Raw genomic sequence first — 25,567 nt, forward strand, 5'->3', positions numbered from 1 at the left:
CTTGTGTTACATAAAACCTCCTTTTTATTAAACACTGATGTCGCTAACAAGATCTATTAGGGTTTACACATTTCTATGTAATTGTGTTTTATGCCTTAAATGTAATGTTTGCACTAGGCTCTTCGTATGGAAGTTATCAACATGCACCTCACTGCCTTGTACTCGTTATCTGGGTTTACACTTTTGTTGTATGTGTTCTTTAATGTAATGCACAATATCGCAAATTCCCTATCCCTATATGTATTATTCTAAGGGCAAAAGTTTATCTAATTTCAGTCACTGCCTTATTGTTATTGGGATTTTGCTACTCTAAAAAGGTCCAATTGTAGATATGTAAGTGTACAATCTGCTCAGCGTCTTTGCTGCTTGTAGATAGGACACTATGTACAATCCGCTCAGCTCCTCCTGCTCTATAACCTGCTGCTTGTAGATAGGACACTATGTACAATCTGCTCAGCTCCTCCTGCTCTATAACCTGCTGCTTGTAGATAGGACACTATGTACAATCTGCTCAGCTCCTCCTGCTCTATAACCTGCTGCTTGTAGATAGGACACTACGTACAATCTGCTCAGCTCCTCCTGCTCTATAACCTGCTGCTTGTAGATAGGACACTACATACAATCCGCTCAGCTCCTCCTGCTCTATAACCTGCTGCTTGTAGATAGGACACTATGTACAATCTGCTCAGCTCCTCCTGCTCTATAACCTGCTGCTTGTAGATAGGACACTATGTACAATCTGCTCAGCTCCTCCTGCTCTATAACCTGCTGCTTGTAGATAGGAGACTATGTACAATCTGCTCAGCTCCTCCTGCTCTATAACCTGCTGCTTGTAGATAGGAGACTATGTACAATCTGCTCAGCTCCTCTTGCTTTATAACTTGCTACCTGCAGATAGGATACTGTGGGCATCTGCTAAGCTACTCCTACTCTATAACATGCTGCCTGTAGATTGTATGTAATGTCCTATCTACAGGCAGTAGGTTATAGAGCAGGAGGAGCTGCGCAGATAAGACACTATGTACAATCTGCTCAGCTCCTCCTGCTCTATAACCTACTGCCTGTAGATTGTATGTTGTGTCCTATCTGCAGACAGCATTATATAGAACAGGATGAGATGAGGTTATTGTACAAAGTGTCCTATCTGCACAGCTCCTCCTGCTCTATAACCTGCAGATAGGACACCAGCTGCAATCTGTTCATCCCATCCTACTCTATAACATGCTGCCTGCAAATGGGACTTCACCTTCAACTGCATGGTGTTACTCTAAAGCAGTGATGGCTAACCTATGGCACGGGTGCCAGAGGTGGCACTCAGAGCCCTTTCTGTGGGCACTCAGGCCATCACCAGAGATGACTCCAGGTTCTTCCTACAGTCCCGGACAGCCCAGGACTTGCTGTGCACAGAGCTATTTTAAAGTGACAGCGCTACCTGGGACTATTTTCTGCTTTATTGGTGTCCTCGGGCTGTTATCAATGAAAACTGTGACAGAGAAGGGAGTATAAATCACAAATTAAATTTCTGTGTTGGCACTTTGCGATAAATAAGTGGGTCTTTGTTGAAGTTTGGGCACTCGGTCTCTAAAAGGTTTGCCATCACTGCTCTAAAGTGTCTCAGCAGATAGACCCTATAAAGAGGGTTTTATTCATTTATACCTGTTGACTTTTGTGCTGCAGATTAAAAGTGCGCTGCACACATAGTGTAACAAGAGGCTTAGGTCTCTTATGAGTACTGTACTGAGGCTATGTGGTCCCCTGTTTTATAATGCAATGTATAACAACTATTTAATTATGTGCCCAAGGCATCGGAGAGTTGTCTTATACATTTCCATTTTATAATTCTGTATCCTCTTCTGCCCCGTGTGTCTTGTGATGTATTGTGACTAAAAACTACTTACCTAACGTCTTCTATTTCCGTATTATTGTTTCTTTGTCTCCATAATATTTATTGCATCTTCTATGACACCACATGTATCAGGATAGCCATCCCCTATGTCAGGAGTCATCTAGTGCTGGTAAATACCAGATCACAGTTAGCACTGACACTATTAATAAAGCAAGAAAAATCATCAAAGAAAGGAACGTAAAACCAAAGAGTAGGAATGGGAATCATAGAAATAACCTATACAGGCAGTCCCCAGGTTATGTACAGGATAGGGTTCTTTAGTTGAATTTGTATGTAAATTGGAACTGTATATTTTATAATTAACAAAATGTTTTTGTCGAAGAGACAATTGGACTTTCAAATTTCTTTTTGCTCTAATGGGACCAAGGATTATCAATAAAACTTTATTACATACTCCCTACAGGTCATTGCTGCCTGGGACTACAGTGAAGAATCTAGAGACCTTTAGCAGAGGGGTCTGTCTGTAACTAGGGGTCATCTGGAAGTCAGGTGTCCTTAAGTAGGGGACCGCCTGTAGTAAAATAAAACACAAACCTTGTTCATTTCATCGTAAAAATGAAAAAGATGATATCGGGGAATGTACCTTCAAGAGATGTGGGCTGAAAACTCTTGGCTGTCAGCTATTCTTCCGGATATTTTCCAAGGGCCCATCTGTTGCCAATGGGCAAAGGTGAATGAGCTGCTTCTCGGCGTCGTATCTAAGGTAATGGACACTGAAATGAAAGGGATTTACCTTAGATATTTCTGTGTTGCACTCATACTGGTTTTGAAATCGTCTTGACCAGAGGGTATCATGGGACCCGTGTCCAAGAAGGCCACACCTTGGATGAAGCGAGGCTTGTGACCATTGGTCCCCACCCCGAAACCAGAAGTACCAGTGCTTCATTTTCCTGCGAAACCACTTTAAGCATGTAAAGACAACTTAGGGTTGTCAGGAGGGATTTAACATATCGGAAGTTCATTTTCTCTCCGTATACCAATGGTAACTAAATTATATAAACATACAGACTAATTCTACATGTACGCTACAAACTGCTAAAAATTACATATAAACAGTAACATTGAATTCTAAAGGTTGAAAACCTATAAAGCACAGGTGATGGTTCCCTTTTATTATCTACTTCTGGTTTTGGTTTCAGTTTTCATTTAAAAAAAAAAAAAAAAGATATTGTACGGTGTGTAAAAACAGAAGCTGAGGGTTTTTTTTTTTACCCTCGTTTGTCTCCTGGATCTTGCCCTACTGGTCATGTAGAGTCTAAAGGGAACGCAAGCAGCCCTCTTTTAACCCATGTTTTATCTAGCCTTGCACAACCCTACAAGGTGAACATTGTACATTTTTACCCAATTATGGAAACTCTACTACTCCATTTTACTTTATATGAATGACTTTGTGAGCAGCTCTCCAATCTGGATAATGGATGGAGGCAGCAGGTGTCTTTTTGATGATGAAAGTTGACAAATTTGTCAAAATTTGACAATAAAAAAAAACAATATTTGATGAAAGCCTTTGAAAACACTTGTGTCATCTCCAGAATTGTAATATGGGGCCACTGGGTCCTATTACAGTATTTGTTCCAGCTCCCCTTACCTATAATTAATCATTTACAGTACTGGTCTTCTCATATTGGGCCAATACTTCTTATGGGCCAAGGTGTAGCTGCACTCCCTCTTGTTACGCTCTGGTCATTTTTTGACTACAATATATTACACTTTAATAATACTGTTCGCATGTATTTCTATGCAGTCAAGCTACAATCAGGGGTATAACTTAAGGGGGTTGTACTTCAGCCAAGGAGCCTTAGGGGACCCTTAAACAGTCCCTTATCTGGTGCTAATTTTGCAATTGTGGCCCAGCAGCTTTAAAGGGGTTGGCCACTTTTCAATAAATCTTTTCCATTAGACATGCCTCTTGTACATTTGAGAGCTTCAGCGTTTCCCTGTTGTCACCATGCTGTCCTCTGCATATATACACAGCTTTCTCGTTCACTGCTCCAGCCTATCCTCGTGGCATTTCCCACTGTGTCTATTTCTCTAACTGACATGAAGAAGAAGAAGGATCATAACTTCTGTGCTGCAGCTCCACCTATTCAGCAGAGCTCAGAGAAGTAAACAAAGAAGCATGGGAGTCTGCAGATGGCACTAATGAAAGTATCAGGACTGCTGAATCACTTGATGAACATTTGGGGATTATTATTAAGGCAGTAAAGGAACATGGACAGCTTATGTAAAAGAGCGGTCAACCCCTTTAAGTTAAATGTCAGCTTCCAGTGATGACATCTTCACATAATCTAAATCAAAAGTGAAGTTTTATACTTGGTCTAATCCTTTAAGAGACTGTGTAAAACATCTACTAGAGACCATTTATGCCACAAGATGAGGACTCGCTAAATGAAGTCCTGGCTCGTCAGTCTTTTATGTGAAATAGTCTTTTATATTTAGCCCGGAGCATTAGAGCACTGCCTGTGTTATACCAGAACATCAGCTTTTATCCCCAGTCATAAGAACGACGACAGGCGATACTTCCAGAATTCTGATTATTCCAGCACATGAAGATTTATATAGCGGGAGCGCCAAGCACAATAAAATCAAATGAAAGGGAAAGTATTCAAGGGAAAATGTGATCAATTCAGTTCTTTCAAGATGAATGAAATAATAACCTTACTAAAGCTCATTGGATAACGGGCGCAAACTGTCAATCACTTATGAAAGACGAGAATTAACACGAAAATGGGCACGGCGCAGGGTTCTCAGCAAATACAAAGGAAGCTACTGTGCGTCTGCAATATCCTCCTTCACATGAACTATTTCTTAAGTGTAGAAAAGCACTTGTTAAAAATTTCATGAATTTCATCTAAGTTAACAAACTTTTACTCGTGCCCAATAAAGAAGTACAACTAAAAACTACTGAGCATGCTTTAGAACAAAACACACTGGGGCACATTTACTTACCCGGTCCTGTCGTGATCCCCGAGGTGCGTTGTCCGACGAGGAGGAAGTCCGGGGCAATTTACAAAGATCGTGTGCCCCATATCCTCCATGTGTTGCTTCCCTGCTCAGGTCCGCTGGAGTTCACCTTCTTCACGATCGCATGCGCCAAAAACCCCTGTTAAATGTGGCGCAAATCGGAGATAGTCGGGAAACCCGATGGAAATGCGCAGTGCGGACCCTTAGTAAATGTGCCCCACTGACCAAAAATTCTGTATTTATAAACATTTAAGGGGAGCCTTTCACCAGATTTTATCCTATTAAGCTACTACCCCCCCCTCCCTCCGGTCCACCAAAGTCACATGCAAATCAGCAGAGAAAAATCAGTTCTGTATTATGTTCAGTTCTGTATTACCTAGCAACATGATTTCTATCAGATCACATCAGGCTTGGAGCAGCATAGAGCGTGGGGGCAAGATGTCCGGTGCTGCGGGCTGCTAATTATGTATGCCAACTTTCTTCTCATGAATTCACGCCTCTTGTGTGACATCACATCCCTCTACATGAAAGGGATGTGCATAATTAGCAGCCGGGAAAACAGCTTGTCCCCATGCTCCATGCTGCTTTTCCAGGTGATCCCATTGTGTCAAGCTTAGCAAGGGACTGCGCCGGGATCAACATCAACAGGAGCAGAGGTGAATACTTTTTTTTTTTTATAATTTTGAGGTGGTTGGTTTCCTTTAAATAAATAGGTGGGAACTGGGTCTTAATTTGAAGCGCTCATTTCTTATAACAGTTTGTGTCTAGCTGCCAGTAGATCACAGAACCACAGGCCTAGTGTGAACTGAAAGTTAAAATTCTAATCTTTAACCCCTTCCCGTCAAAGCCCTTTTTCCTTTTTATGTGTTTCCATTTTTGGCTCGCATTTCTAAAAATCCATGTTTTTATTTTCCAGTTGCAAAATGGCAACAAAGTGGTGATTCGAACATTTTGGGTGCTATTTTCCATTTACAGGGTTCACAATTGGAGACTCAGCAATACCTGTTTATGATTTTATTTGTTTATTTTTAAATCGGTTCTAGGAAAAGGGGTTGATTTGAACTATTAGGTTTTTGTAACTTTTTTTTCCACTTTTTTTTTTTTTTTTTTTAAATCTTCTATTATACAAAATATACGGTACAAAGATATTCATAGATACATAAATACAAATACAATTTTACACAAGAAACCAATACAGCATGGATTGTAACAAATAATACCTTTAAACCCACTACCACCCACCCTCGACAAATAATTTCACAATTACACTTAATAAACCTTAATAAATCAACGACCTTACCCAACCTTAACCCTATGGGGATTGATCACATTTACCACACACTATAATACCACTGTATGTGGCCGTATTGTACATTCTCTGTATCTGTTACAGATCTATGTTGATGAAAGGTCCTGGAGGGCGACAATCTGATCCAAGATGGCAGCACCCATGCCCTGCCAGCTGTTACATACTGCCAGGAGCTAAATGGTTAACAACTGCAATCGGTGCCAGCACTGATCATGGGTGTTAACTGCAATATGCAAACATGCCGTATGCAGATATGCTTATGTGACATCACATCGTCATGTGACCACCACAACTTATCACTGACCCAAGTGGTGTTCAACCGAGGCGTTCTATGTGACATTTATGTCACCCCTGCAAACAACCAATGATGATGAGAGGTGCTGCACTAGACCTGCGTTTTAGTTAGTATCCTAATCCTGGACAACCCTTTTAGTATTTATTAAAGCTTTTTTTTTTTTTTTTTTTTTTATTGTCAAAATTAAAATAACATCCCAACAAAACATTCTTCCCCCCCCCCCCATATCTCTTCAAAACAAAAACGTGAACAATTGTATGTTATGGGCCATGTGAAAATGTAATTATTGTAAAAAATAACTAAAATGTGATGGCAATGTATACAATGAATAATTCTAAACATGATTTCTAGGTATTCTACAGTTTGTTTAAGATGACTGAAAATCCGCGCCAGTAGTTTTCTCTACTGCTTAAGGTGTGTTTTACAGTGCGTACATTTTTCGCTTTGTTTCATTGCAGCCAATTGGTAACATCACAGAAGTAGTTTTTTTGCTCATTAATGTGCACTCTGCCTCCATTTTCATAGAAAAAAAACAGATATGTAGATATTTTTGCTAATTTATTAAACAAGAAAAATTGAAATCTCCCATGGTGATAATTATTCAGCCCCCTGGTGATGAGGAATCAGCCCCCTGGTGATGAGGATTCAGCCCCCTGGTGATGAGGATTCAGCCCCCTGGTGATGAGGATTCAGCCCCCTGGTGATGAGGATTCAGCCCCCTGGTGATGAGGATTCAGCCCCCTGGTGATGAGGATTCAGCCCCTTTGCTCAGTGTTGAGTAGAAGCAGCGTTGGAGCTGGTGCAGCCAGGAGTCTTCTTGGGAAGATGCTACAAGTTTCTTACACCTGGATTTGGGGATCCTCTGCCTCTTCCTTGCACATCCTCTCCAGTTCCCTCAGGTTGGATGGTGAACGTTGGTGGAAGCCATTATAAGTCTCTCCAGAGATGCCCAATTGTGTTTAGGTCCGGGCTCTGGCTGGGCCAATCAGGAATGGTCACAGAGTGGTTCTGAAGCCTCTGCTGTGTTACTTTAGCTGTGTGCTTAGGGTCATTGTCTTGTTGAAATTTTCGGCTCAGTCTGAGGTCCAGAGCATCTGGAAGAGGCTTTTATCCAGGATATCTCTGCACTTGGCCGCATTCATATTTCTTTCAATTGCAACCAGTGGTCCTGTCCCTGCCCCCATAGCATGATGTTGGTTACTGACGACAATGAGCATACAGCTCATTTGTGAAACAGCTGTTGGAAAAATTAATCTTGAGTTCTGATTGGTCGGCATGGGCAACTAGAACAGTTCTGCTATCAGACACTTCTGATAAATCTCACCATAGACAAAGTGACGAATACAAAGACAGTCACAATCTGAGACAGAAGGAGAAAACCAGAGCCAGATGCAGATAGAGATAGTCAAAGACAGACAGAGACAGTAACGGTCAGAGATAGGGGTAGATTTATCAGAAATGTCTGAGGTCAGCTGTAATTTTATAAACAGCTGTTAGAAAATGAAGTTTGAGCTTTGATTGAGACAGAAACGAACAGAGGCGGTCAGTAACAAAAACAGCCAGACAGATACAGTCAGAGACGGTCAGAAACACAGAGACACTCAGAGAGAGACAGTCAGAGAGAGATTTTTTGTTAATCCATTCTATTTTGTTAGCTAAAAGCAGTTATTTACTACACTGTGCAACACCGGGAGCTACAGCTAGTATATAATAAAATTATTTAATTATAGGTTTTTGACCCTATCCAAAGTATGTTCCGGCATCAGTAGTATAGAGCCCAGAGGGAGGTTTGCTCAGGTCAATTCACCATGGGTCCAGTGGTAGATTTCCTTTAAAGTGAACCTGTCATGAGGAATGTCATTATTAGCTGGTGACAGGTTCCAATAGCCTATGCTTTGCTGATTTTCAAAATGCCTTTTTTCATCATTCTGAATCATTTTAGTATTTTATAAAACTTTCTTTCACATTACCTAGCTCACTGCAAGCAGCGTGTTGTACATTCTGGGTGAGGGGGAACAGTTGCAGCAGCCTGTGCAGCAGTCTCCTCATACATTCTTACTCTACCCCACACCATCCCTCTTTCTCCCCTGCCTGCTCAATGCAGAGGACAGTAAGTGGGGAGGGCGGATGGAGCTGGATGAGTGTGGAGGAGAGGACACTGAGACACACAGGCTGCACCTACCCCCGATCTTCACCCCGGGACTCACCACACGCTGCTGACAGGGAGCCAGAAAATGTGAAACAAAGTTTTATAAAGTACTGAAATAATTTAGAATACTTGAAGGAATATTTCAAATCTGCTGAATGTCACCTGTGAAAAATGATATTCCTGATGGCAGGTTCGCTTTAACATCCAATGAGTGGGGATGCTGGTTGTTGGATACCTGCTTATTCTTAGAATGTGACCCCCTCAAAAAAATCCTGGAATACCCCTTTAATCTCAAACACAAAGATCAAGTTTCCTGCATTGGAAGGAATGGAGAATAATTCATAAATATTCCATATATGTAAGCAGCATGGTGACCTCCGGCGGCACAGTCAGTCATTCTAGATTTCATATCGGTGGATAGAGATAATATTTTCACAGCTTCTTAATCTGTCATTGCCAAAGGCAGATGCTGACAGAATACATTAGGAGCCCCTGACATCCGGTCATTAATAGTAAATGTTTTCCTTCTCTTCTTCAGTCCATTGTGGATGCAGCTCCGTCATTTATCTCAGTGTTAACAGCGATGGTCGTATCTCAGGGCGTTTTATCGCTGATGTGTTGTTAAATAATTAGGCAATTAAGGCGTTTTCTGCCAATTGTACATTCAGAAAGTGAACTCATCCGTCTTGTCAATATTCATTGAGGCAGGAGATGGAGAATATCAATGCTATTGGCAGGTCCTGGAACACATTTTGGTAATTAATTTCTTTATTACAGTTTTCATGCAAGAAATATTTTTATTTTTTAGAGAAATCATATTGTGCTGCAGTGTGGGACCAGACAATCTAGGAATACATGGCTCTTTCTCTCAGCCACAAGATTGGGAATGACACCCTCAGGTCCTATCTGTATCAATGGGAGACACAGATGGGAGAATCTTGCGATTGTTTTAGTGGAAGAATTACCAGTGAAACCATGGTGGGAGTAGGGGTCAGGAACCTTTTTGAGAGAAGCATGATTGCCACATATTTTAAAATAAAATTCCTTAAGTCATGAAATATACACATGCCAGCCAGTAGATAAGTAGCCACAGCACATACCCCCCAGTAGATAGGTGGTCCCAGCACATGTCGGCCAGTAGATAGGTAGCCAAGACACATACCTATCCAGTAGGTAGGTAGCCACAGCACAGGTCCCCAGTAGTAGATGGGTAACCCCATTAGATAAGCAGCTACAGCATATGTACCCCCCAGTAGATAGGTAGCCATAGCATATGTCTCCCAGTAGAACGCTAGCCACATCACATGTCCACAGTAGATAGGTAACCCCATTAGATAAGTAGCTACAGCATATGTACCCCCCTGTAGATAGGTAGTCACAGCACATGCCCCCAATTAGATAAGTAGCATTAGCATATGCCACCAGTAGATACGTAGCCACAGCACCCACATCTTAGTAGATAGATAGCCACGACACATGCCCCCATTAGATAGCTAGACACAGCACATGTCCCCCATTAGATAGGTAGCCATAACACATCTCCCAGCAGATAGTAAGCCACAGCACATGTCCCCAGTAGATAGGTAACCCCATTAGATATGTAGCCACAGCACAAGCCCACCCCCAGTAGATAGGTAGTTACATCACATGCCCCCAGTAGATAAGTAGCCACAGCACATGCCCCCAGTAGTTAAGTAGCCACAGCACATGCCCCCATCAGATAGGTAGACACAGCACATCCCTCATTAGTTAGGTAGCCAAAGCACATGTCTCCCAGAAGATAGGTAGCCTCAGCACATGTGCTCAGTAGATAGATAACCCCATTAGATAAATAGCCACAGCACATGCCCCCCCCCCCCGCCCAGTCGATAGGTAGTATCAGCATATGTCCTCAATCAGATAAGTAGCCACAGCATATGCCCCAGTAGATAAGTAACCACAATACAGGCACCACAGTATATAGGTAGTCACACCACATGCCCCCAGTAGATAGGTAGCCCCAGAACATGCCCCACCAGTAGATAGGTTGTCACAGTATGATGTGAAAATGTGATATGAATGTAGTAATGGCTTAGTATTATAGATGTGTAATGTAAAGGTTAATTCATAAAGTGTTTTATAAGCTCTTGGACAGTAACAGGTGTATACTGAAGTGTAGCTGCTCAGCGCCGGTATATTATTATTATTATCACGCACGTCACTTTCACTATTTATATCGAATCCGCTCTGTAGGAGTGAAAACAAAAGCTGAACTATGTAGCTAAATGTGACTGGTGGAGATATTTCAGAGTCCTAATCTGCAGGTGTTCAGAGCCGGCACTTAGCGTCTGACTAATCCTCCTCCCTGGTCACTTTCCACTAGCTCATTATGTGATATACATTTATCCACATTCTTTCCAGTTGGTTTTATTTTTTCAGACTTACTATTTTTGGCAGGTTTTATGTGCACAAACAGGTTGAAAAGTGACAACCCCTGGATCTTTCTTTAATCTTAACTTTTAGACATTTGTTTGTATTCTTCTTTTATTAGTTCATGTGGGTTGGAAGAATTATTTATTACATGGATTTGTCTTCTTGTTTTCTCCAGTCTGACAATCCTATACAAGTTCCTTTAGGATGGGTCATCAATATATGATTGGGGTCCATCATCCAGCACCCCTGTCATTTCAGCTGTTTGAAGAGACTGGAACATTCGGACAGTCTGTAGTCTCTTCAGTTTTTAGCAGTGTGCCGTATGTTGTATATTGTCTATACTGCAGCTCAGTCTATTTCACTGGTGCTACAAACAGCCCATCTGGGTGATGAAACGTCACAGACCTGAGATGTGAAAGCAGCACTCATAAGGAACTGTTGTCATGCTGAGTTCAGTTCTGATTCCTCAGCGTTTGGGCCGGATATTCCAGCTAGCACCCGCTGCGAGCGTGATGTGGGTTTGGCACATCACACTAACTAGTATGTAAGGGGCCTTTCTGTACACCGATAACTTTATTGTGCAATCTGGGTAAGGGACCCCTGCCAATGTCATATTGATCACCTATCCTAGATCAAAAAAGACCCCTTTCAGAAGCCCTTTGATCCAAGTTCATTGGTAACATGCCAAACCTGTGAAACATTGCCCAAGATTGTCAAAATGATGGGTCTAGTGGGAAGAATGAAGTGCTCTAAAATTTCCTGGTATATGGCTGCACTGACTTTGGTCTTTGTAAAGCATCATGGACCTACACCAGCAGAAGACATGTCCCCCCACCTTCCCCAAACCATCACTGCCTATAGAAACTTCACACTACACATCGAGCATTTTGGAGTGTGCCTCTCCACTCTTCCTCCAGACTCTGAGACCTTGATTTCCAAATTAAATGCAAAATTTACTTTCATCTGAAAACACTGCCTTGGATACTGAGCAACCGTCCAGTTCTTTTCTCCTTGGCCCAGGTAAGACGCTTTTGGCTTTGTCTATTGGGCAGGAGTGGATGACACATATAATGCGACTCTTGTCGCCCATGTTCTGGATGCGCTTATGTGTGTGGTGGCTCTTGAAGCACTGGCTCCAGCAGCAGTCCATTCCTCGTGAATCACCCCCAAATTTTTAAATGGTCTTTCTTACAATCCTATCAAAGCTACAGTTATCTTGTTGTTTGTGCACTTTTTCTACCACACTTTTTCCTTTCACTCAACTCTACATTAATATGCTGTGATACAGCTCTCTGCGAAGAGCCAGCTTCTTGAGCGATGACCTTTTGTGACTTACCCTCCTTGTGGACATCTGTCAACTCAGAAGTCTTCCCCATGATTGTGTCGTCTGCTGATCAAGACTAGGGGACCTTTTAAATTGCTTAGGAAGCCTTTGCAGGTGTTTTGGATTAATTATTCTAATTTTCTGCTTAGATAATGGGGCACATTTATTAAGGGTTTGTGCCGCACTTTTTTCGGACTTTGCACGTTCTTGAGGTATTTAAAAGTTGTCTACGACGCTATTGTGTTGCACGCTTTTAGTGAAGTTTCCTCCTTTCTAAGTAAATGTGTCCCAATGACTTATAATTAACATAAATAAACACTTGAAAATGTTTACTCTGTTTGTAATAACTCTGTATAATATATGAGCTTCACCTTTTAACTCCTTAAGGACGCAGGGTTTTTTGCTCATTTTTCCCTCTTCACCTTTAAAAATCCATAACTTTTTTCATTTTTCTTTGTACAGAGTTGTGTGAGGGCTTATTTTGTGCATAGCAAATTTTACTTCTCTGTAATGTTATTTATTATTCCAACGCGTGTACTGGGAAGCTGGAAAAAAATTCCAAATGTGGAAAAATTGAGAAAAAAACTAGTTTGCGTCATGTTCTTGTGGGCTCAGTTTTTACGAGTTTCACTCTGCGCTCCAAATAACACCTCTACTTATTCTTTGGTTCGGTGCAATCACGGTGATACCAACTTTATACAGGTTTTATTGCGTTTAATACATTTTCATTGACGTTTTCATTGCTACCATTTTGAGGTCTGTGCGACATTTTGATCACCTTTTTATCCCAGTTTTTATGTGATGTAAAATGGTGTATTTTCCGTTATGGGGGTAACCGCCGGCAATAACGGTTTTTATATTTTGATAGATTGCCTTTTGAAGACACCGCAATGCCTATTGTATTTGTGATTTTTACTGTTTATTACGTTTTATATCAGTTCTAGGTAAAGGGGGGTGATTTGAACTTTTAGGTTTTTTTTACTTTTTTTCAATTATTTTTGAAACTTTTTTGAAACTAAAATATTTTTTTAGACCTTCTACGGTACATTAACCCTTGATGCTCTGATCATTCCTACTACTGTATTGCAGTATATGGCATTTTTGCACAGTATTCATTACAATGAGCCACTGGCTCATTGTAACAAATTTGCATAAACTAGACGCGTCATGGCAACCGATTGCGGCCCCCGATGATGTTCGGGGGAAAGTGGCGATCGAAACCAGGATGGTGGCGCAACGCAATATGGGGTAAACCCCACCTCTGTATGAATAGCACTCATCCCGTGAGCTCTCTTCATATATACATGTATGGCACAGAGCGTGAAGGGTTTAATTGATTTACTGAAAAAAATGAAGTTTTTGTTGAAATTCTAATTTATTAAGAAGCACTTGTATAATGGAGCTGATCCCTCTACTGATATGTCAAGTTTAGAAAATACTATGTACGTCTTTGGTTTGTCTGTTCCTGGACCGATAGATTGAGCACAAGGTCTTACCAAGGCCAGACTGAGTGGAGGCCACCAACGTCACCAGAAAAGTGATTTAAGTGAGGGGTAGTTAACATTATACAGCCACATTAATCGCTTTTTCCAACTTAATTTAATAATAGGATTTTTGAGTGGAGGGCAGCTAGAAATTGCTCCTAATACAGATGGTGGCTCCTTGGTGACATGTGTTAGAATGGAAATGATAAAATTCACTGACTTAGTAATAAAAGTAGCCAGTCCTCCGGCTATACAACTTTACATAAAAGAAGTGTGAGAGCCCCTCTGTAACTGTGATGTTAAAATGGAAAATGTTCCTATGTAATAATTTCCCTTTATTAAAATGCCATTAAATTAAGGTGTGAAGTAGTCACAGAATGGAGCTCTATTAGGTGCCACAGACGCTTATGCCGCTTAGGCAACGGTAATGAAACGAAAATAATCCCAGAAAAATATAAAGAGTTTAGATCTCCAGGAAACTCCAAGCAATAGCAATTACAGCTGGCATGTTCACCAGGCATCACATAGGGCACGAGGTTCTGCCACATACACAGACCCAAAAATACCATCTGTCACATAAATTATTACACACTTTATCTAATGTGCAATTAAAAGGGGGCATCCAGCAAGAATCTAATGAGAAGGTGTAAAATGTCTCAGTATTCTGTCTTTTTTGTTCCATTTTTCCTGAAAGTAAGATTTGGTTCAAATAAAATCAGCTGTAAGCTATCAATATCTTTAATCTAGAAAACCTTTTTAAAAATGTTCGAAAAGTTGACAACTAGCTCTAATAGGACACAGTTGAGATTAGTTTAGTGAGAATCTGAAATCATTTCTACTTCAACTCGGAGCCAGCCTGCTGCTCTCTTCCTTCTAAATGACTGAACCCTTTGCAGAGGACAGGAGTCCTTACATTATACATAAATACGATGCAAGGACTCCCTCTTTGCTGGACAAATAGCAATTTAGGCACAGTTATTACAGTTCTGGTGTTATTGTCTGACTGACAGATGTGAAGTCCTTGCATCATACTTCTGTATAATACAAGGACTGTGCATAGTGTTCAGTCTGGGGGATTGGGCAGAATAAGAGTCTGTTTTCACGTGCTGAACACGTATTCTTTACCAGCCAGTTGCAATTGTTCTTCTTGTGTAGAAAATACACAGACATAATGGTAAATGAAAACATGTAGTCACAGTTTGTCCAATCACTACAAACTATATTATAACTATAACATGAGGCAGCGGGTCCGCTGTCTTGGGGTTGTGCTGGACTTGGACCTCTCCTTTGTACCACATATTCAATTTGCCCAAACCATGCTCTTTGATCTGCCAGTGACCTTAGATTAATCTCCACCTTAATTTGAAACTCTCATGCACGTCTCCAGGACTTCTCCCAAGTTGCACCAATTCTCTGGAATGCCCTTTCCCGTACTATCCATCCTATGTCCTCCTCCCGTCTGTAACCCGGCAAACACCAGATAATAATAATTCCTTAATTTATATAGCGCACACAGATTATGCAGCGCTGCACAGATCTTGCCAAATACAGTCGCTGTCCCCAATGGGGCTCACAATCTAATCAACCTACCAGTATGTTTTGGAGTGTGGGAGGAAACCGGAGGACCTGGAGGAAACCCACACAAACACGGAGAGAACATAGAAACTCTTTGCAGATGTTGACCCTGGGACTTGAACCCAGGACCTCAGCGCTGCAACGCTTTAATGCTAACCACTAAGTCACCATGCTGCTTTGATAGATACCAAGCTCCAGGCTTCTCTGCAGTCACATTAACCTTGCACTCTGTATATAAGATGCGGCTGATGACTGGTGCAAACTTCAGAATTTTTATTTATTCAATTATTTTATTCTGTTCCCTTATAAAGAATGGCTGGACTATCTTACAAGCTCTTATACCTCTTGTGTCACCCCCCTCATCCTCATAGACTGTAAGCTCTTGTGTCACCCCCTCATCCTCATAGACTGTAAGCTCTTGTGTCACCCCTCATCCTCATAGACTGTAAGCTCTTGTGTCACCCCCTCATCCTCATAGACTGTAAGCTCTTGTGTCACCCCCTCATCCTCATAGACTGTAAGCTCTTGTGTCACCCCCTCATCCTCATAGACTGTAAGCTCTTGTGTCACCCCCTCATCCTCATAGACTGTAAGCTCTTGTGTCGTCCCCCTCATCCTCATAGACTGTAAGCTCTTGTGTCACCCCCTCATCCTCATAGACTGTAAGCTCTTGTGTCGTCCCCCTCATCCTCATAGACTGTAAGCTTTTCTGTCACCCCCTCATAGACTGTAAGCTCTTGTGTCTCCCCCTCATAGACTGTAAGCTCTTGTGTCACCCCTCTCATCCTCATAGACTAAGCTTGTGTCAACCCCTCATCCTCATGGAGTGTAAGCTTTAGTGTCACCCCCTCATCCCCATAGACTGTAAGCTCTTGTGTCACCCCTCTCATCCTCATAGACTGTAAGCTCTTGTGTCACCCCCTCATCCCCATAGACTGTAAGCTCTTGTGCCCCCCCCCCCCCCATCCTCATAATTATTACTGAACAGGTTAGAGGGGGTTTTCACCTGCAAAATAAGAAACTTCAAAAAAAGCAGTACATCTGATGCAGTTTTAACTACAACTCATGAACACACCCTCATTTTGACCCAAACCTAGTAGTGGTTTATTAAGACGGATGTTTTAAAAACCAGTCTTAAAATTCCCCCCTTCAGCACTCCAGCGCCCACATCTGCTATGAAGCTCCAGCCTTTTATAGTGTTGGTGCAAACACTGCAGGTTCGGACCTAAGACAAGATCTGATCTGGGGGAGTTTTCCGCTATAGTCTGCACCGGAATTGTAAATTACACCCTTGCCCGCTCCCCGCCCAAAGCAGCGTATGGGTCGGAGAAGGCAGGAAACTAACAGAGAAGGAATAATGAATCTCACGCTCAGAATTAGTGAAACATTTTCCATTACACTTTATATTTGTCTGGTCTCTACCCCAGTGCACTCCAAATGATGCACAAAAAATTCTTAAATTACAGTGCATATGATCCGACTGTAACATATATTGCTTATGATCTTGATTTGGAGTACATTTGAACCAAATTCTTTGCACAATTTTAAAGAATTTTTAGGAAATTTGGGCTATGTACCTTTTCACCAACAACAAAAAATGGGGCACATTTACTAAGGGTCCGCACCTCCCATTTCCGTCGGGTTTCCTGACTATTATCGATTTGTGCTGCATTTAATGGGTTTTTTGGAGCACGCGATCAGATTTTGGCGCCGACTTTCATGCAACACAAATCGGGGCATGGCCATCGGACAACCTGACTTATTCGGACTAAGCGCAGGATTTAAAATTCAAATTGTGTCGCAAGACATGCACTCACATACACCGGGAAGAAGAAGGTGAACTCCGGTGGACCTGAGTGGGGAAGTGACACATGCAGGATATCGTGTGCACGATCGTAGTGAATCGCGCCAGTCAGGATCGGGGATCGCGACAGGACCGAGTAAGTAAATGTGCCCCAATATCTTGCATATACAACAGGATTTCTGGAAAAAACACAATTTAAATAAGGTATAAACACTATAACCAAAAAAGGTGCCATGACGAAAAATGTTTGCACTAAAATGTTTATTAATTCCCCACTGGGAGTCCATATATCACTCATTCCTTCCTCTGAGGAGAATTAAGAAGAATGGATTAGAAACTGTTTTCCAATAGATAGATAGATAGACATGGAAAAATACCTCAGTAACTCAGAAAGTAACACCCCCCCATGCCTGTGCGCTTCACTACCATCCAGAAGTGTGGTGGATAAACTGTGGAGTGTGTGAAAAGTCTTCTTGCTTTGTCTCCTAATACTTGCCCTTTACATGTGAATGAGGCCACATTCTCCAGCGGCTGATACATTGTTACCTCTAGTGTGCGGCCGTGGAGCGTGACATTCTCTATATGGATATAAAGTAAGCTTTCTGAGAGCAGCTTTATGCTTAAACAGTTGTGGTTGTCATGGGAGCTGCTATTATGGTACATTATGTTTACTAAGGAGCCACAACTTTATGTGACAAAGTTGAGAAACATAATCCATAAATATGTCTATTTGTCACAAAGCGTCGCTTTCAGCCATAACTTTAAAATGCAGTGGGTTTTGCTCAGACACCTGCACCGTGTATCACTGATAAAGTCAGCCGGTTTAGGACCTACTGTGCTGTCCAAATTTTGGCTTTGGAACATTAATATGGGGTTTGCTCCAGATGTAGAGTCACCAGAGCAGACAAAGTACATAGAAGGCTGAAGGTCACGGCAATCGGCACCGTTTGGGAAGTGAAAAACAAGCCAAGGTCAACGTGACACAGGTCATGGAAGAGTAAAAAAATCAGAACCAGAACTCCTTGCAAGAACTAGCACCCTAGGGATCTTTTTGTTCTTTCCTGTTAGAGAAGGCAGGGTCGGCTCCAGGTTTCAATAGACCACTGGTCGATAGAGCCTCAGTGTGCAGTAAGCTCACATGGCCTCATTAAAAATTCAGAAAACAGTCTCCGGTCCCCTAAAATATTCCCTAGTTTATGAACCTAAACAGCCACCTCATGGGTATTTTATATAAAGCCCCCCCTAACACCCTATGAATTAATTAGATATAGTCCCCCCTCAACCCCATGGATTCCTTATCTAGAGCCTTATGTGGCCCCCCAAACAACTCTGGGCTGGCACCGGCCCTGGGAGAAGGTGTCTTAGATATGCAGTGACCCGGAGTGGGTGTGGACAAAAGTAAGTTTCCATTCACACATCCGTATTTGGGGCCGTAATCTAACCATACAAATTGCTGCCAGATCACGGCCCCCACACCCAGTCACAGAGTGGTGAGCACAAGGTGGAGATTGCGCAGATCTATTACTGCGCAGCTTCCTAACGTTTCTATGGTGTACATAAGTCTGGGTTACTGCATGAAGCCTTAGGGTGAGCATTAGCCCTTGAAATAAAGTAGAGAGACCCACAAGAAACCTACAGGGAGACAGAGCAAGAAGTTGAGCGGGATACACATCGTAAAGTAATCTCACAGATGTGACCGCTGGGGGGAGCAGATGATCATGGGGTGTCATTAGACAACTAAAACTATCTTTCTTTGCTTCGTTTCACTTGATGAATGTCCATGTTGGTTGAACTTTTTTTTTTTTTTCCAATCAACTTCAGTCCACTGTGTATGGGGACTGTAAGAATGACTATTATCATGATGGGAACTCAATGACTGATAGGCACGGGTCATGCCTACGGTTTGCATAAATCAATCACAGAGACCTGAGGGGCACAGATGATAATGAAGCAGCTTCCTATTGTGTGGTATAAAGCAGGCGACGGACAGGATAGGATATAACAGAGACACTGCTGCTTTGGAAACAGGAAACACAGAGAAGACATTTCTGATATTGTTCTTACCATGGAATGTTTTTGTTCTGACTTTCTATTCGTTTTGTTTGGTGTCTGCTGTATGCGGCCAGCACGGTGCACTATGGAAGAATTACCAATGACGAAGCTGTAGACATGTTTAACTAGCCAGCAGTCTTGTCAATAAAGCCCTCGGCATTCACGAGGCCGCTGTGTAAACACGGCTGTAATACTACATTTGTCATTTAACTTAATCTGACCTATGACTAAGCACTGCTGTACATATATTATCTCACCATTACAACACGGGAATTGTGATGTTTTTTTTCCGTTGACTTTAGTAAAGTTGCGCCAATAGAACCTGTACCAGCAATTCCCTGCTATAGTATATTATCAGAATCATTTTCTTTGAAGCATGAACTTCATATAAGCTGCACAGGAATGTGGAGGGTTAAAGAGATTTTCTCTAAAAGTATAAGCAGTAGGACACTTTGGGGCTTATTTACTAAGGGTCCGCGGAGCGCATTTTCCCCCCGGGATTTTGGCGCACGTGATCGGATTGCATGCAACTCAGCAAATTTTTTTTCCCCATAGCCTGTGATATTTTTGGTCTCCAGAAAAGCATCCAGGCTTCTCTTGAACATGTACATAGAGTCCGACATAACAACCTCCTGCAGCAGAGAGTTCCATAGTCTCACTGCTCTTACAGTAAATAATCTCTGTCTATGGTGATCATAGAACCGTCTGTCCTCTAGGTGTAGAGGATGCCCCCTGTCTATTGTGATGGTAGAACCTCCTCTCCTCTAGGTGTAGAGGATTCCCCCTGTCTATGGAGATGGTAGAACTGACTCTCCTCTAGGTGTAGAGGATGCCCCCTGTCTATTGTGATGGTAGAACCACCTCTCCTCTAGGTGTAGAGGATTCCCCCTGTCTATGGAGATGGTAGAACTGACTCTCCTCTAGGTGTAGAGGATGCCCCCTGTCTATTGTGATGGTAGAACCTCCTCTCCTCTAGGTGTAGAGGATTCCCCCTGTCTATGGAGATGGTAGAACTGACTCTCCTCTAGGTGTAGAGGATGCCCCCTGTCTATTGTGATGGTAGAACCACCTCTCCTCTAGGTGTAGAGGATTCCCCCTGTCTATGGAGATGGTAGAACTGACTCTCCTCTAGGTGTAGAGGATGCCCCCTGTCTATTGTGATGGTAGAACCTCCTCTCCTCTAGGTGTAGAGGATTCCCCCTGTCTATGGAGATGGTAGAACTGACTCTCCTCTAGGTGTAGAGGATGCCCCCTGTCTATTGTGATGGTAGAACCACCTCTCCTCTAGGCTTGGAGGATGCCCCCTGTCTATGTTGATGGTAGAATCGCCTCTCCTATAGGTGCCGAGGATGCCCCCTGTCTATGGTGATGGTAGAGCCGCCTCTCCTCTAGGTGTAGAGGATGCCCCCTGTCTATGATGATGGTAGAACCACCTCTCCTCTAGGTGTAGAGGATGCCCCCTGTCTATGGTGATGGTAGAGCCTCCTCTCCTCTAGGTGTAGAGGATGCCCCCTGTCTATGGTGATGGTACACCTGGCCATAGGCCTAGGTATAAAATGATCTTTGGAGAGATTCTTGTACTGCCCTTTCAGTTATTAGTATATTGTCATGAGGTCTCCCATCAGCCGTCTTTTTTTCTAAGCTGAATAACCCCAAGTCAAGTGGTTGTCAAGCAACATTTAGATGTACCAATGGTGGGCCCCAAGAATGGATTTTGCTACTGGGCCCTAGGCATCTCTGTCCGACAATTACCCCACTATAACTTGGGAAATAAACTTGATGTAACAAAGTTGTTTATATAGTTATTTTAACAGCATTGAATGCATTTTAGAATGATTATCACCAAAACTGTCCACGTCCATGATATCCAACATTATATACAGTATATACTTAAATAAGAGACTTCTTTCCAGGTCTTATTTCATGTCTGTTCAGGTTTCGCAATGGATATTGGTTTCCTGGTGAGGTACTAGTAGAGTTTTCCACCTTCCATTACTTTTTCATGATGTAAGAATACTCTAACAAGCCAGTCGTGACCTGACAATAGACAGGGCTGACACTGCTGTTCTTTTACATAGTAGGACATTGAACGAGTAAAACATCATCTATTTGGTCTATTTTACACATCAGTGATTTCCCTCCATGTACTTTCAGTGTTTTCTAAAGACAAGGCAAGGACCAAAAACAGTGCACGTGTGGGTTGAGGGGTCTGGGAAAACCATAGACATCACATCAAAATAGTTTCTAGGATGCCAGGGCAGGGGTGGTAGAAAAACAAATAAGCAAAAAAAAAAATAAGCCATACTTACCCTGCTACCCAAGGTACTTCCTGTTTTTGGTATTGCATTTGCCCAAAAGGGGTGGTCACAAGCCTGGGGTTAAGGCCTCAAGCAGATGAACATAATTAGGACCATGATCCAGCTGAACAATTTGCGGCTGGATAACGGCCCTCATAGATGTCTGTGGCACCCGGTCACAGTGTGGTGAGCAGACACTGGAGCACATTTACTAAGAACAGGGCAAACTAAATGCAGGGTGCCCCAGACTCAGGATTTCTGGGGCATGTTCTTCATGAACGTATATTTGTCAAATATCCTATCTGGAGGAATGAATGAGATTGATATCTAAGCTAGCCAAGCAGGGTTCAGGCTTTGGTATAGTTAGTGGTGCAGCTTACTCTTGCAAAGTCTCCAAGAGCTTTGTGGAAGGATTTGTATGCATTGGAACAGGACTTAATTATTCTGCCCATGACCTCAGGGAAATGGAACACAGGCAATTAAAAAAGTAAAATCATCCCTGAAACGGGTGGAAAAGGAACTTCTCTAGTGAATCGAAATGCTTGTCATATTTCAAGCAGAACTGAACCTGGCTCTCCGTCTCGGAGTGACTCATTGTCCTTGACCATGGCTTTGTGTCTCATGGTGACCTTTTAGCTAACTCCATATTTATGAGGGCGATGCCGTGATGGGTTGCTAGGCAAACGCAGGCTTTCCAAAAAATATTCTTAAATACCTCATCTATTTCTGAGTATTCTAGATAGATGTCATTGTTATTCCGTTCTACAGACTCATTATTCAAAAATTTCAACGTGAATTGATCTCTATCGCTCTGCTCTCTTTGCAGATTGTGCCGTGTCACAGTGACCTGGACCATTGTAGTCCCACCGCAGAGCCGGTCACCCTCAAGTGCAGGTTACAAGGTATAACATCAACTGCAGAAGCAAAACTTTGACCAAAACAATGCCCATAAGTCCTGGGAAATGTAAAAATCTGCACAGAATGATAATGATATAATTCGCCATACACAAGGCTCCTGTCCTCTCCACTCGTCTTTTTTTGCAGAGGCCATATGGTTGGTGAAACTTTTTATATAAATAGGAGGTTTACTATTTTATTATATAACCTAGGCTCTCCTGCAGAAATTTCATTTTCCCTTTTATAGTGCGAAGTAATCCTCGTATTCCTTAGAAAGTCTCTAGAGAACTCAAATAATTTACTGTAGTGTGCTCTGAGATATCTAGGTGCTTTATCAGGAAAATCATCAAACTATATTTCATCCACTAAAAAAAAACAATACAAGAAACCAGTGAGGGAGATTCATCAAGACTGGTGCTTTATTTTGAGGCGCAAAAAAACCACGTACAAATCACAAAAGAAAAAACAAACAAGTCAAACGAGTATAGATATAACTAAAATTTACAAAAGCCAAACATAGTTTTTTAGCTTTCATAGGTTGTAGTGTAAAGGTTGGAAACAGTTGGCCCCAGCAACATTTGTGAGAATTTTGCAGCTTGATAAACAAGGAGGAGTGGCTTATAGCAAAAAAATGGTGTGTCTTGCAATGCACTAATGTCGTATTTTCACTAAAGAGGGGTTACAGAAGCCCATTACAGTTGCATTGCAAATATGCCTTTCTGCTGTCTCTAAGCGTTTGCATTACAATATAATTGTGTGTTATAACTTACTTTGTACCCTGACAGAATCCTCTGTGTAGTCCCAGGGGTTGGGCTTTGGTTTGGATGCATTTCAAAAAACAACTAGTCTGTGCTCCAGACTGCTCAGCTCTAAGTCCCCACCTTTGTGCTCCTGTGCAGCTCCTCCCTCTCCCACTGATGTCAGTTGATCAGTGAGCTCTGTGAAGGAGCAGAAGTTAATAAAGGCATATTTGCAATGCAGCTGTAATGGACTTTTGCAACCTGTGTTTAATGAAAATGAGTTCCCTTAGGCTATCTTAGTGTATGCTTAGATATGTAGATTCTTGTCATGTAATAGCATTGTGACCGTTTTGCTCCTGGTGGAAGAATCTTTTTCTTGTATACTACTAAACCTGTTCTCACGTTCACTAACAGCTCAGTGTGTTATTAGGTTCATTCGCAAGCAAAATCTCATTGTTTGGAATTGAGGAGCAGCCAGGAAGATTAGGCCAAGAAACCACAAATGTTTTGACAGTTCAAAGGAAACTAAATGAAGTCCATCTATTCCAAAGTCAAGAGGTGGGCGTCCAGGCAAAATGTTGGAGACAGCAAATTGTCTATCAGTTCTGGGGTGACAAACATGGCAGTGCAAGGAGATTACAGGGGATGACCATACAAGTATAGTGCAACATGTTTTACATACATCTGGAAAGGGGGCTCAAAAAAGAAGCCTCAATGATAATAAGAAGTGCTGGCTGGATCTTGTAAAAGAGTAATAAAAATGGAAAGTAAAAGATTGGAAATAGGTGATTTAGATTGATGAGTCGGAAGTCAATAGTCAATGGGTGCAAATGGACCTGGAATCTGGTTTGGAGAATTATCACAAGTGTCTGAGAGCAAGACTCTTCTACTTGTTGTTCATGGAAACCAATCAGTGCTCAGCTTTCATTTTAGAAACTTCTGTGTGAAAATGAAAGCTGATATTTAATTGGTTGCCATGAGCACCTAGAAGAGCTTTGCTCTCAGACACTAAATACATTTTCCCCTTTTGTGTATCCTACAGGAGGAGTTACTTCATACACTCCAGTACTATAGGTATGAAAAGGATGACATAATTTTCTAGCAGGACAATCATTCCCCATTCCCATACTTTCCCAAGTGAATTGATGTCACGGTTGGTCCCGCGACCCATGTCTCGGCTTGTGGGCTCACCCATGCCCCCCGTGTGCCTCCGCTCCACAGCACATTCACTTACCCGTCCTGCTTCCGGGTCCTCGAGCGTGTGTGCATGTCCCCACGCTCGCCGGCTTAACAAGATATAAGGGGCCAGCGCAACGTTAATTGGTGTTGGCTTTACCCACAATACTATTTAGCCCAGCCTCTCACATACCCTGCCGGAGCTTGTTCCTGATGCCCTGTGTGATTATTTAGATTTCCCGTTGTGACCTTGATTCGGTTCCTGACCTCGCTTCCGTGCTGCCTCACGATTCTATACTTCGCCTTGGCCGCCACCGTGGACAAAGTCGCACCTGTGGAACAACTTGGTGGTACCACCCCACAGCAAGTCCAACCCGCTTTGCTGCGGGCTCTGGTGAAAACCCGGGGGCCACTTAGACTCCGGTCCCAGGTCTCGGCTTACGTCATCGTCCGCGGTGGTTCAGAGGATCCACTACCACCGATCCTGACAGTTGCCCAGTATTCACCAACATTGGGGACATGTAAGAGACCTGGGATCAGATTTTGGTCAAGACATTGATTGTGACTATGACAACAGGGATTTAGGAAGTGTTGAAAACCAAAGGTGGATTTGACAAATACAAAAAAAACTATAAAAATGTCAATTTTGTTGTTTTTTTTGGTGCAAAACAGCAGCAATGTGGTTACATTACCAGAATTACTAATAACTAAGCATATGCTAAATAATAAGTCAAATTTATGTATGTGATAGCCAAGATGATTGTCTATAAAATTATGATAGTCTCACAATCAAAGCTGTATTGGATGGTGAGCCTGAAAGTCAAAAGTTAAACACATTTTTGCTCCTTGGTGTGTACATCTTGAGTCACTGTAATACATATGGCTGGTTCTAAGCTATAAAATGTAAGAGTGTTAAAAAGTTTTTTAAATTCCGTTCACAGATAAAATGTATAATTAACATAAAAAAGTCTAAAAATTCTATGCATTTCAACATGTGATCATCTCATACCCATCATAGACTATAATAATATCATTACCTCCTATTGTGCAACTTCTCAGCGCATAAAACTGAGATGATTGAAGTTAGCGCCGTGTACATCCATTACACTATGTATAGCAGGCATAGGTCATGTTCATAAAACATGTCATTTATCATAATGACGTCAAAGTGATGGGCAAGTCA

The 25,567-nt window shown here is 42.1% G+C and overlaps 1 long non-coding RNA gene across 1 annotated transcript in view; it reads right to left on the reverse strand.

The window, feature by feature from the left end:
• LOC140118903 (uncharacterized) overlaps window positions 1-19,377 on the reverse strand; it is a 31,542-nt gene extending 12,165 nt beyond the window's left edge. The window contains exons 1-3 of the long non-coding RNA XR_011853285.1: window positions 19,287-19,377; window positions 2,490-2,619; window positions 1,899-2,012 (exon numbers count right to left, since the gene is read on the reverse strand). This is a non-coding gene — a long non-coding RNA (uncharacterized lncRNA). The remainder of the gene's footprint in view (window positions 1-1,898; window positions 2,013-2,489; window positions 2,620-19,286) is intronic.
• Between the last annotated feature and the right edge of the window lie 6,190 nt (window positions 19,378-25,567).

The sequence above is a fragment of the Engystomops pustulosus genome, chromosome 1 (assembly GCF_040894005.1).
Source record: "Engystomops pustulosus chromosome 1, aEngPut4.maternal, whole genome shotgun sequence".
NCBI lineage: Eukaryota > Metazoa > Chordata > Amphibia > Anura > Leptodactylidae > Engystomops > Engystomops pustulosus.